Genomic DNA, 13375 nt, shown 5'->3' on the forward strand with positions numbered 1-13375 from the left:
TCGGCCCTTCGAGCCTGCTCCGCCTTTCAATGAGATCATGGCTGATCATCCAAATTCAGTACCCTGTCCCTGCCTTCTCCACATATCCCTTGTTCCCTTTAGCCTTAAGAAATATAATCAACTCTTTTTTGAATATATTTAATGAACTGGCCTCCGCCGCCCTCTGTGGCAGAGTATTCCACAGGTTCACCACTCTCTGGGTGAAGATATTCCTCCTCATTTCAGTACTAAGTGGCTTACCCCTTATCCTTAGACTATGACCCCTGGTTCCTGACTCCCTGGCCAACATAAACATCCTTCCTGCATCTAGTCTGTCCAGACCTGACAGAATTTTATAGGTTTCGATGAGATCCCATCTCAATCTTCTTAACTCCAGTGAGTATAAGCCCAATCGACACAATCGCTCCTCATACGTCATTCCTGCCATCCCAGGTATCAGCCTGGTGAATCTTCGCTGAACTCCTTCCAAGGCAAGAATATCCTTCCTCAGATAAGGCGACCAAAACTGCACACAATACTCAAGATGTGGTCAAAGCAAGGCCCTGTACAACTGGAGCAAGACATCGTTGTTCCTTTACTCAAACCCTCTCGCTACGAAGGCCAAAATACTATTTGCCTTCTGAACAGCCTGCTGCACCTACATGCTTACCTTCAGCGACTGGTGCACAAGGATACCCAGATCTCGTTGCACGTCCCCGTCTCCCAATCCATTGTCTTTCTGATAATAATCTGCCTTCCTGTGGGGATAGCCTTAGCAAGGTGTTTGTCATCATCGATGACATGTTGAAGGCTGCGAAGAACATGGCGTAGTTTCTCCGCTCCGGGGAAGTACTGGACGACGAAGGGTACTCTTTTGGTTGTGTCCTGCGTTTGTCTTCTGAGGAGGTCTATGCGATGTTTTGCTTTGGCCCGTCGGCCCACGAGTCCACTACTCGCCTTCAAACAGCTGCCTAACCTCAAACAGACCATCGGTCGCAGCAAATTACCCAGGTTACAGGAGAAAAGCGACCACAACACCACACAACCCTGCCACGGCAACCTCTGCAAGACATTCCAGATCATCAACACAGATACCATCATCACACGTGAGGACACCATCCACCAGGTACATGATACTTACTCATGTGACTCGGCCAACGTTGTCTACCTCATACGTTGCAGGAAAGGATGCCCCGGAGCATGGTACATCGGCGAGACCATGCAGACACTTCAACAACGGAAGAACGGACACCGTGCAACAATCGCCAGGCAAGATTGTTCCCTTCCAGTCGGGGAACACTTCAGCAGTCAAGGACATTCAGCCTCCGATCTTCGGGTAAGCATTTTCCAAGGCGGCCTTCGAGACACACGACAACGCAAAATCGTCGAGCAGAAACTGATAGCCAAGTTCCGCACTCATGAGGATGACCTAAACCACAATCTTGGCTTCATGTCGCGTACATGTAACCCCACATGACGTATGGCCACCCAGACTCGAGTCGTCGTTGGCTTGTGCTATCTGCACTGATGCGGCCGGACCTGCTGTAATTTCCAGCAAAAAACATGTTTTTCGGTCTGTTTTTTGTTTTTCATACAAACCCCAGCATCTGCAACATCTGACCCCTTGTGACCCCACCTCATTGTTCTTTGCTGTTATGTTTTCCTGACTAACCTGTTTGGACACCATTCACACCTTTGATCGCTGTGATTATCTCTCTGCCGAGGTGCGACAAATGGCAGTTAGAAAGATTACCTGTAATCATCTGGCTTTATTCTCTGACTATATAAGTTGTGTCTTTATGCATCTCTCCACTTCACCTGACGAAGGAGCAGCGCTCCGAATGCTTGTGATATCAAATTAAACTGTTGGACTATAACCAGGTGTTGTGTGACTTCTTCTTACATTTGTCCACCCCAGTCCAACTCCGGCATCTCCACACAATGACTTCTATCAACACCACAATCTGCCAGCTCAAAGTGGAGAGGATCTCCAAGAAGATCGCGCATATTGACACAGACATCAAGTTTCTACAGAGATGCAAGAAATCAGACAAGATCCCAAAAGCACTACAGATCACGAACCCACTCAAGTCGAGCTACAGCACAGACTACGCTGAGAGACTCTGCCGTCGAAACTCTCGCACATTCCTCAACCATCACGTACACCAGCTCTACAGCAGACGCCAACCTCGAAACCGAGATAGAGTCCATATTCTCAGCCTGTGCTCAGGACACAGCAGACCAACTACGTGACACTGCCAAACAGGCGAGGCAAAGGAACTACTCTGCCTACATGCACACCAAGAACAGGAAGCTTGAGAAACACGGCATCACCACCAGCAGCAACTAAGCCATCCCTGGTACCACGGTTGAAACCACAGGGAAGTCCATCGTCATCTTGTCCGACCACACCCTTCAACCAGACGAAAATGAAGTTCTCAGCTGAGTGCTCAACTTCTGCCCCACCTCCAAAATGGACCCCATCAGTCTCACGGCAGACACAGAGGAATTCATCAGGAGAATGAGGCTTCGGGAATTCTTCCACAAATCCCAAGATGTCAGCAGCGAACCCAATGAGACAACCAATGATCCGGAACTGCAGACAGAGGGATCCGCAGTGCAGCAACCAAAGAAGAAAGAGTCAAATTGGACCCCTCCGGAGGGTCGCTGCCCTAAGCTTGACATGTATGCTCAAGCTGTCAGGAGATGCATCAATGCCAGATTCATGAGCCGCACTCACAAGACAGTCCAGAATGTCACCCGAGCACAATGCAACGCCATCCACGCTCTCAAGACCAACCGCAACATTGTCATCAAACCAGCAGACAAAGAAGGAGACAACGTCATACAGAACAGAACGGACTATTGCAAAGAAGCATACCGACAACTGGACAACCAGGAACACTACAGACAGTTACCCACAGTTCTGACCAAAGAACACACCCGCCAACTAAACAGACTGATCAAGACCTTCGATCCAGACCTTCAAAGCATCCTATGCGCTCTCATCCCACGTACTCCCCGCGTGGGAGAATTCTACTGCCCCCAAAGATACATATAGCCAACACACCCGGACGTCCTATCGTTTCAGGCAACTGAACCCTACAGACTTAATTCAGAAACTCAGCACCCACGGACCAGTTGAACCAGGAACACTCCTCGCCACGATGATCGTCTCGGCACTCTACACCAGTATCCCCCACGATGACGGCAACGCTGCGACAGCCTCAGTACTCAACACCAACAACAGCCAATCTCCATTCGCCATCCTACAACTCATCCGATTCATCCTTGACCACAATGTCTTCACCTTCAACAAACAGTTCTTTACCCAAACACACGGAACAGCCATGGGGACCAAATTCGCACCCCAATATGCCAACACCTTCATGCACAAGTTCGAGCAAGATTTCTTCGCTGCACAGGACCTCCAACCAACGCTGTATACCTGATACATCGACGACATTTTCTTCCTATGCACCCACGGCGAAGAATCAGTGAAAAGACTACACGATAACATCAACAAGTTCCATCCCACCATCAAACTCACCATGGACTACTCCTCAGAATTGGTTTCATTCTTGGACACACGAATCTCCATCAAAGACGGACACATTAGCTGTTCACTCTACCGCAAGCCCACGGACAACCTCAGTATGCTCCACTTCTCCAGCTTCCAACCTAATCACGTTAAAGAAGCCATCCCCTATGGACAAGCCCTGCGAATACACGGGATCTGCTCAGATGAAGAGGAATGTGATGGACACCTACAGACGCTGAAAGATGCCCTCGTAAGAATGGGTTATGACGCTCGACTCGTCCATCGACAGTTCTGACGGGCCACAGCAAAAAATCGCATAGACCTCCTCAGAAGAAAAACACGGGACACAACCAACAGAGTACCATTCGTCGTCCAGTACTTCCCCAGAGCAGAGAAACTACGCCATATTCTTCGCAGCCTTCAACATGTCATCGATGACGCCGAACACATTGCTAAGGCCATCCCCACGCATCCACTACTCGCCTTCAAACAGTCGCCTAACCTCAAACAGACCATCGTTCGCAGCAAATTACCCAGATTTAAGGAGAACAGCGACCACAACACCACATAACCCTGCCACGGCAACCTCTGCAAGACATGCCAGATCATCAACACAGATACCTTCATCACACGTGAGGACACCACCCACCAGGTACATGGTACATACTCATGTGACTCGGCCAAAGTTGTCTACCTCATAGGTTGCAGGAAAGGATGCCCCGGAGCAAGGTACATCAGCGAGATCATGCAGACACTGCGACAATGGATGAACGGACGCTGTGCAACAATCGCCAGGCAGGAGTGTTCCCTCCCAGTCGGGGAACACTTCAGCAGTCAAGGACATTCAGCCTCCGATCTTCGGGTAAGCATTCTCCAAGGCGGCCTTCGAGACACACGACAACTCAAAATCGTCGAGCAGAAACTGATAGCCAAGTTTCGCACTCATGAGGATGGCCTCAACCGCGATCTTGGGTTCATGTCACGTTACATGTAACCCCACCTGACGTAGGGTCACCCAGACTCGAGTCGTAGTTGGCTTGTTCTCTCTACACAGATGCGGCCGGACCTGCTGTGATTTCCAGCGAAAAAAATGTTTTTCGGTCTGTTTTTTGTTTATCATAAAGCCCCCAGCATTTGCAACATTTGACCCCTTGTGATCCCACCTCATTGTTCTTTGCTGTAATGTTTTCCTGACTTACCTGATTGGACACCATTCACACCTTTGATCGCTGTGATTATCTCTCTGCTGAGGTGCGACAAATGGCAGTTAGAAAGATTACCTGTAATCATCTGGCATTATTCTCTCACTCTATAAGCTGTGTCTTTATGCATCTGTCCTCTTCCCCTGACGAAGGAGCAGCGCTCCGAAAGCTTGTGATTTCAAATAAACTGTTGGACTATAACCTGGTGTTGTGTGACTTCTTACAATTGGATCATAGCTGTTCTTCTAACTTATCTCCACTTTCCTGCACTATCCACATATCCCTTGATTCCCTTAAAGGGAATTGGAATGTGTGCTCAGTTATATTTGCAACATGTCCATGGCGTGTTAATAAAGACAAGATTTATGAAAGAATGTATTTGACAATTATCTGCAGATGTTAAAGGAAATACAAAGCAGAAACATTAAAGCTATTACGTAATCTCCTCCAGACTGGCACAGTTAAGTATTAGCTGGTGGAATTGCACCAGAGATTTGTCTGTGAATCCGTTAAAGGAGAGTTCCAGGACTTTCAGCATGTTCTTCACACAGAGAGCAGAAATAAGTTCCTCACAACACTCGTCTGTCAGTTATTTGCTCTTCAGGTTATTCGATAAATGGAAACACGAAGCTGCCAGATTGTTACAGAGAGCGAGATTGATAGAGACAGAATGGCAGAGGGAGAGAGAGAGAGAGAGAGACAGAGAGAGAGTGGGATAGACAGTGTCAGAGAGAGAGTGGGGAGCGAGGCAGAGAAACATAGAAACAGGGAGAGACGGATAGACAGGGAGAGACACAAAGAGAGAGAGAGAGAGGCAGATAGTGAGAGATAGACAATGACAAACACAGAGAGAGAAAGAGAGAGAGAGAGAGAGCGGGATGAGACAGAAAGTGATAGAGACAGAGAGAGAGGGAGGGTAGGAGAGACAGAGAAACAGAGAGACACAGAGAGAGGGATAGACAGAGAGAGGCTGAGAGTGAATGAGAGCAAGAGGGAGGAAAGAGAGGGGAGATAGAGATGGGGAGGAGAGAGAGAGAGACAGTGAGAGAAATGCAGAGCGAGGGATAGACAAAGAAACAGAGATATAGTGAATAAGAGAGACGGTGGCAAAGTGAGGGAGAGATAGAGAGAGATGGATAGACAGACTGAAATAGAGAAATAGAATGAGAGAGAGAGGGGGAGAGAGAGAGGTAAGAGAGCGAGGGAGAGAGACAGAGATGGAGGGAGAGGGAGAGAGATAGATGGGGAGATATTGAGAAACAGATGGAGCCATAAAGATGAAAAGAAAGAAAAGATAGGCAGTCAAAGTTGTACAAACACAGAGCTGGAGAAAAAATGTTATAAATAAACAGTCCAGTGTGGCGGAGCCATTAAGGGACTGCAGTCAATTGTGTATAATTCCCTTTAATAATATGTTGGCTGCAGCCTGAGTCTGTATCTTTGTTTTCACTGTTTACATGTACAGAGCGCGATCACTTTAATAGCGCGGGTAAACGCGATGACGTCACGCCGTTCATCACGTGATCCCCAACGGCGGGAAAACGTGATGACGTCATGACGTCAGCCACAGGACCACCCAAGCATTCCTCGTGGAGCCTCCACATGACTAGATCTATATTCGATGTTCTCCTGCAGTTATCTGTTAAACTCTGTTACTTTTCATTGAACCTCGTTTATTTGATCACCTGAGTGGACCTCAGTTTTTTCGTTAGGAACTAGACATTCCTACAGCAGGATAAAAAGCAAAGAGATGGTATACGCAATGTGATGCGAAGGAGAATGAGAGAGAGAGCGTGCACAAAGCAAATAACAACAAAATTAGTCACAGAAATGCCTGAATAATAAACGTTTTCATCCAGAATAATAGCAAACTGCAGTTTAAGTTGAAGCATTTGCAACAACCTTCAGCCTCTGCCCAAGGTTCCCACCATCACAGAAGCCAATCATCAGCCAATTCAATTCACTCCACGTGATAACAAGGAATGGCACGGGGCACTATATAAAGCAAATGATACCCCGGCTGTGGTGCTGAAGACTTGTGCTCCAGAACTAGCCGTGCCTCTAACCAAGCTGTTGCAGTACAGCTACAACACTGCCATCTATCCAACAAAGTTAAAAACTGCCCAGGTATGCCCTATGTAGAAAAAGCAGTAAAAATCCAAACTTATCTGTCTAATCTCAATCATCAGCAAAGTGATGGAAGGTGTCGTCGACAGTGCTATATAGTGTCACTTAAACAATAATAACCTGCTCAGCAATGCTTAAGTGGATTCTGCGAGGGCCACTTGGCACCAGCCCTGATTGCAGCGTTGATCCAAACATGGACAATAGAGCTGAACTCAAGGGGTGAGGCGAGACTGACTGCCCTTGACACCAAGGCAGCATTTGACCGAGTAAAGAATAAAGGAGGCCGAGAAAAAACCTGATGTCAATGGCAATCACGGGGGAGAACGCTTCACTGGCTGGAGCCATACCTAGCACGAAGGAAGATGGTTGTGGTTGTTGGAGGTCAATCACATCAACCCCAGGACTTCGTTGCAGGATTTCCTGAGGGCAGTATCCGAGGCCCAATCACCTTCAGCTGCTTCACTAATGACCTTCCCTCCTTCGTAACATCAGAAGTGGGGATGTTCTCTGATGACTGCACAGTGTTCAGCGCCATTCGTAACTCCTCAGATAACGAAGAAGTCCATGTCCACATGCAGCCAGACCTGGACGACGTTCATTTTGGGCTGATAAGTGGTTCAAAATCCTGAAACTTAATTCCGAACAGTACTGTGAGAGTCCCTTCACCACATGGACTGAAGCCATTCAAGGTGGCGGAACATCATCACCTTCTCAAGGGTGATTAGGTATGAGCATTACATGCCAGCAACGCTGAAATCCCTTGAATACATTCAAAAAATTGTAGCAATGCTTTCATTTATCCTTGTGATACGCATTGGATTATACAATGTCTTAGGATTGGAGTCGAATAGTTTACCTACTTAATTGACATATATAAAAATCGATGCTAACAGCAATAATTACCGAAAATGAAACTGTAAACCAAATGAATTTGTGGATATCCGTTGGATACTGAGAATATGTGAGACGATGATTTCTGCGAGGCTGACATCATGTAAGACGATGGGTTCTGGGAGACTGAGAACATGTGAGATTATTGGTTCTTCGTGAATGTAAGAACACATATAATTCTGGAGACTGTGAAACCGTTAACCCGGCTGAAACAATGTATATTGTGAGAGAAAAGATTACATGGTCACCGACACTGTCAGAGCAGGTCTCTCGTGGATACTGAGACAATTAGAATTAATGACTCGTTCCATAAGTCGACTTTTCAAACATGTAAGACATTGGATCCTGAGAGCCTGTTACAACAGGTGAGACATTGGATCCTGAGAGATTATTAGAACAGGTGAGATAATTGATCCTGAGAGACTGTTAGAACAGGTGTGACATTGTGAGCAGAGAGACTTTTGGAAAAGGAGTGATATTGGGAGCAGAGAGACTGTTAGAACAGGTGAGATATTGGGTGCTAAGAGACTGTTAGAACAGGTGAGAAGTTGGGTGCTAAGTGACTGGTAGAACAGGTGAGACATTGGCTGCTAAGTGACTGGTAGAACATGTGGGACGGTGGGTGCAGAGAGGCTGTTAGACCAGGTGAGGCATTGAATCCTGAGAGACGGTGAGAGCAGGTGAAACATTGGATCCCGAGAGACGGTTTGAACAGGTAGGCAATGGGTGCAGAGATACTGGTAGAGCAGGTGAGTAATTGAATCCCGAGAGATGGTTAGAACAGGTGAGGCATTGGGTGCAGAGATACTGGTAGAACAGGTGAGACCTTGAAAGCAGAGAGACTGGTACAACTGGTGAGACATTTTTTGCAGAGTTACTGTTAGAATTGGTGAGGCATTGGGTGCAGAGGGACGGTTAGAACAGGATATTATTTGTTGCAGAGTGAAGCTTTAGTGACCCGTTGTGACATTACGCCTATTACTGGAGCCGTAGTCATTGGCTATGATTTCCTCAAACTGCCTAACCATGTTTCGATACAGGTTTAGCATAACTTCCCTACTATTCAGTGCTATACTTCGAGAAATAAACCTTAGTTCTTGGTTTGCCTTTTTATGGCCTTGCTAAACTGTGTCGCAAATTGTCGTTATTTGTCTATTTTATTCCGAGATCCCTTTGTTCCGCTGCCCCACCGAGACTCGCACCCTCGAAGTAATAAGCGACCTCCCTATTTTCCTACCAAACTGTAATACCTCGCATTTATTTGTGTTGAACATAATTTGCCAATTAAATGGCCATTCTGCAAGGTTATTAATGTCCTCCTGTATTTTGTTGCAGCCCTCCTCAGTATTGAATATCCGCCCCCTTCCCCCCGATGGGGTGTCATCCACAAATATAGAAATTGTGTTTTTGATTCCAGTCTAAATCGTTAAAACAAATTGTGAACAACAGTGGTCCCAGCCCTGATCCTTGTGGAACACCACTACCCAACTTCTGCCACTGAGAATAGCTACCCTTTACTCCTACTCTCTGCTTTCTGTCTTGAAACCAGCTCGCTATCCATTCTGTTACTAGTCCCCTGACTCCGCATTCTCTAACCTTGTTCATCAGTCTATTATGGCGTATCTTATCGAAGGCGTTTTGAAAATCTAGATGAATTACATCTGATGCATTACCACCAGCAGGACTTTCCCTCTGGAAATCCATGCTGAATTTTCATTACAATATTTTTGTTTTCTAGATGTAGTTCTATTTTATCCTTTAGTAGTGATTCCATTATTTTTCTACCATCGATGATAAGCAAACAGTTCTATAATTCCCTTGACATGTTCGATAAGCCTACTTAAATATACGTATTACTTTGGCCAGCAGGCAGTCATCTGGCTCAATACCTTTATCTAACACATTATTAAATATGTGTAGTAATGCCTCTGGTATCTCTTCTCTAGCTTATTTTTAAAATGCGTGGATGCAAACTGTCTGGACCAGTGGTTTTATCCTCTTTGTTTCTGATTAGTTTATTTAATATATCCTTTAAAAAAAAAATTAAATGCACTTATCAGATTACTATTCCCATCATCCAATGTCATATTTACCTGTTCCTTCTCTGTTTGAGATTATTGGATTTTTCTGGTGCAGAATGATTCCCCTGTTATCGCACTCCAAAGGTAACTTACTTGCTGAAGCGCATTTAAGATATTTTGACAACATTTTGGCTTTTACTAATAGTGGAATGGAAGTGTGCTTTATAAAACACTGGCTAGGCCTCAGCTGATGCATTTACTCAATTCTGGGCACTCTACTTTAGGAACTATGTCAATGCCTTAGAGAGGGTGCAGCAGAGATTAACTAGAATTCTACTAAGGATGAGGGACATCATTTACGTGGAAAGACTGGAGAATCCTGATTATTCTCCTTGGAGTAGCGAAGATGAAGAGCAGATTTGATAGAGGTGTGCAAAGTCATGAACGGTTTTGATGGAAAAAAATTTAGAAACTGTTCCCAATGGCAGTAGAATCGGTAACCAGAAGGCACCAGAGATTTAAAGTGACTGGCAAATGAACCAGAAGCGACATGAAGAAAGAAACATTAATGCAGCGAGTTGAGAGTAATTGTGATCTGGATGTGCTGCCTGAAATGATGGTGGAAGCAGATTCAATAGCAACTTTCGCAAGGGACCACGCTTTAGGAAGAATGTCTTCGGAAAAGTGTGCAAACGAGATTCCTTAGAATGGTTTCAGGGATGAGGTACTTCAGTTATGTGGAGAGACTGGAGAATCTGGGGTTGTCCTCCTTGGAGCAGAGAAGGTTAAGAGGAGATTAATAGTGATGTGCAACATTTTGAAGTGCTTCGCCAGAGCCAATAAAGAGATACTCTATCCATTGGCGAGAGGGTCGGTAACCAAAGGACACAGATGTTAAGGTGATTGGCAAAAGAACCAGAGGCGACATGAGGAGACATTTCTTTTACCGTGAGTTGTTATGATCTGGACTGCACTGGAAAAGCAAGTGAGAGCAGATTTAATAGTAATTTTCGAAAGAAAATTGGATGAAGACCTGAAAATGAAACATTTGCTGGGCTTTGGGGAAAGAGCAGGGGAGTTGGATTAAATGGATAACTCTTTCAACGATCCGGTTCAGACACGAGGGGCCGAATGGCACCTTTCTGTGCTGTACCACTCTATGAAGCTATGATTCTATGATGAATATGGAAAAAACCCAAGAGTGAACACAAGACAATTCAGTTTGTGGGAAAGTTTGCGTTAAATAGACGAAAGCCATAGTTACATAACAGCACTGGTCGTGGGTCATCAACTGCAGACTGCGAAGTGCAGATTTTCCATGAGATAAGAGAATTATCCCCAAGTTCTCAGTCCAGAGTGTGAATCATCCACCGGAAGTGGCAACATAATGCTGACAGACAGTCACCTGAGACACTGGATATTGGAATTGCTGTTTTTCAATACTTGACACAAAAGTTCAACACCTGCATCAGGTAATTTTTCCGCGCTGAGGAGCAGGTCCAATAACCCTGAATTCTCCTTGAGAGCAGAGGATAATTCTTTACAGCAATCATATGTCAAACTGTTATGTTTCAAACTGAAGGAAAGTGTTTTAATTGTTTAGATAGCCAGTGCTAATCGAATGGATTCTTCGTTAATCGGTTGAGGGCTGGTGCAGGAGGCGAATTAACACTTTACTAATTAAGTTACGTACTATATGATGCTACTATCTTCATTTTCAGAGAAAATTTCTGTGAGATTTAGTGGGAAATAATTCTGAATTTTTTGTGGAGATTGAAACCATTCAGCATTCAATGTCTGTTTAGGATTTTTGAATAAACAATCCATTTCCCCATTCCCCATTTCATTTCAGTTTAATTTTCTTGCTGAAACAATTGTGGACTTCACTTATAAACGTTAGAATGCTTTCAGGTTCCAGCTCCGTTTCTGGAATCATCGCATCATAGAATCTTCCATCACAGGAATAGGCCATTCGGCCCATCGTGTCTCTGCCCGCTCTTGGAAAGAGCTGTTCAATTCATCCCACTCCGCTGCCCTTGGACCATAGCACCACAGATTTTGATCCTGATGCCTTTATCTCATTAATTTTGCAAGTTATTAATTAATCTGCCTCCACCACCATTTCTGACAGTGAATTATAGATCGTAACATGTCGTTAAGTCAAAAGAAATTCCTCAACTCGCTTCTGGTTCTTTTGGCAGGCTTAACCTTAAAACTCCATCTGTAAGTGTAAGATGTTGTAAATTCTCCCCTTATTCTTTTAATGTTAATCCGCTTGTGTAATTCTTCCTATTTACCTTACCAAATCCTCTCAGGGTTGTGATCGCCTCTATGAGAGCTCCTTTAACAGTCGCTGTTCTAGTAAACAGAATCCTTATTTCTCTCGTTTCTTCTCATAATTAATGCCTCACCCGCCAGTAGCATCTTAGGAAGTCTCTACTGCACTATCTGCATGGCCTTGACATCCTTCATGAGGCAGGGCACCACCAACTGGACCAAACACAGGTACTTTATTATATCCACATCAACCCGAGCTGTTTCCTTTAAAGTTCTAAGAATCAATCCCTCCACTGATCCACAACGTACTTCAGATGACAATTACTGCTGATATCATTACCAAAAAGTATCATTTATTGACAAAATGTAGTAAACATACGAAATAGTTGCAGGAGTAGGCCATACGACCCCTCGAGCCTGCTGCGCCATTCAGTAAGATAATGGCTTATCTTTGACATCAACAACACTTTTCCGTCCGATCCCCATGTCCCTTGATTCCCTTAGAGTCCACAAATCTATCGAACTTAGCCTTGGATATAATCAACGACTGAACATCCACAGCCCTCTGTGGTAGAGAATTCCAAAGATTCTCAACACTTTGAATGAAGAAATTTCTCCTAAACCCTGTCCTAATTGGCCGATCCCCTATCCTGAAGTTATGCCCCCCAATTCCTAGACTCGCTCGCAAGGTAAAGCAGCCTCTCACCATCTACCGTGTCAAGCCCTCTAAGAATCTTGAAGTTTCAATGAGATCACCTCTCATTATACTAAATTCGCGAGAGTATAGACACAATCTACCCAATCTCTCGTCATAGGACAACACTCTCCTTCCAGGAACCAATCAAGTGCACCGCCGCCAAGGCAAGTCTGTCATTCCTTAGGTCTGGGGACCAAATCTGTCTAAATTGCTTCAGTTCGCACCAAAGCCCCATATAATTGCAGTCAGATTTCCTCACTCTTAGACTCCAACCCGCTTTCAATACAGGCCAACATTTGCTTTCCTCATTTATTGCTGTACCTGCATGGTAACTTTCTGTGATTCGAGTACAAGAACACACAAATACCTCGACATACCAATATTTTCTAGTCTCTCAACTAATTAAAAATATTCTGCTTTTCCATTCTTCCTAACAAAGTGGTAACCTCACATTTCCCAATGTATTCTCCACCTGACACCGTCTTGCCCACTCACCTAACCTGTATATTACACTTTGCAGCCTCTTTATATGCTCCTCGCTGTTTACTTTCCATCTAGTTTTCTATCCACAGCTAAACTTGGATACATTACACTCGGTCCCCTGGGCTAATTGTTGAAATAGTTTGTGAATAGCTGAGGA

This window comes from Somniosus microcephalus, unplaced genomic scaffold (assembly GCF_052327205.1).
Source record: "Somniosus microcephalus isolate GS21.2 unplaced genomic scaffold, FLI_Smic_1.0 unresolved_chr8, whole genome shotgun sequence".
In the NCBI taxonomy this organism is placed as follows: Eukaryota; Metazoa; Chordata; class Chondrichthyes; order Squaliformes; family Somniosidae; genus Somniosus; species Somniosus microcephalus.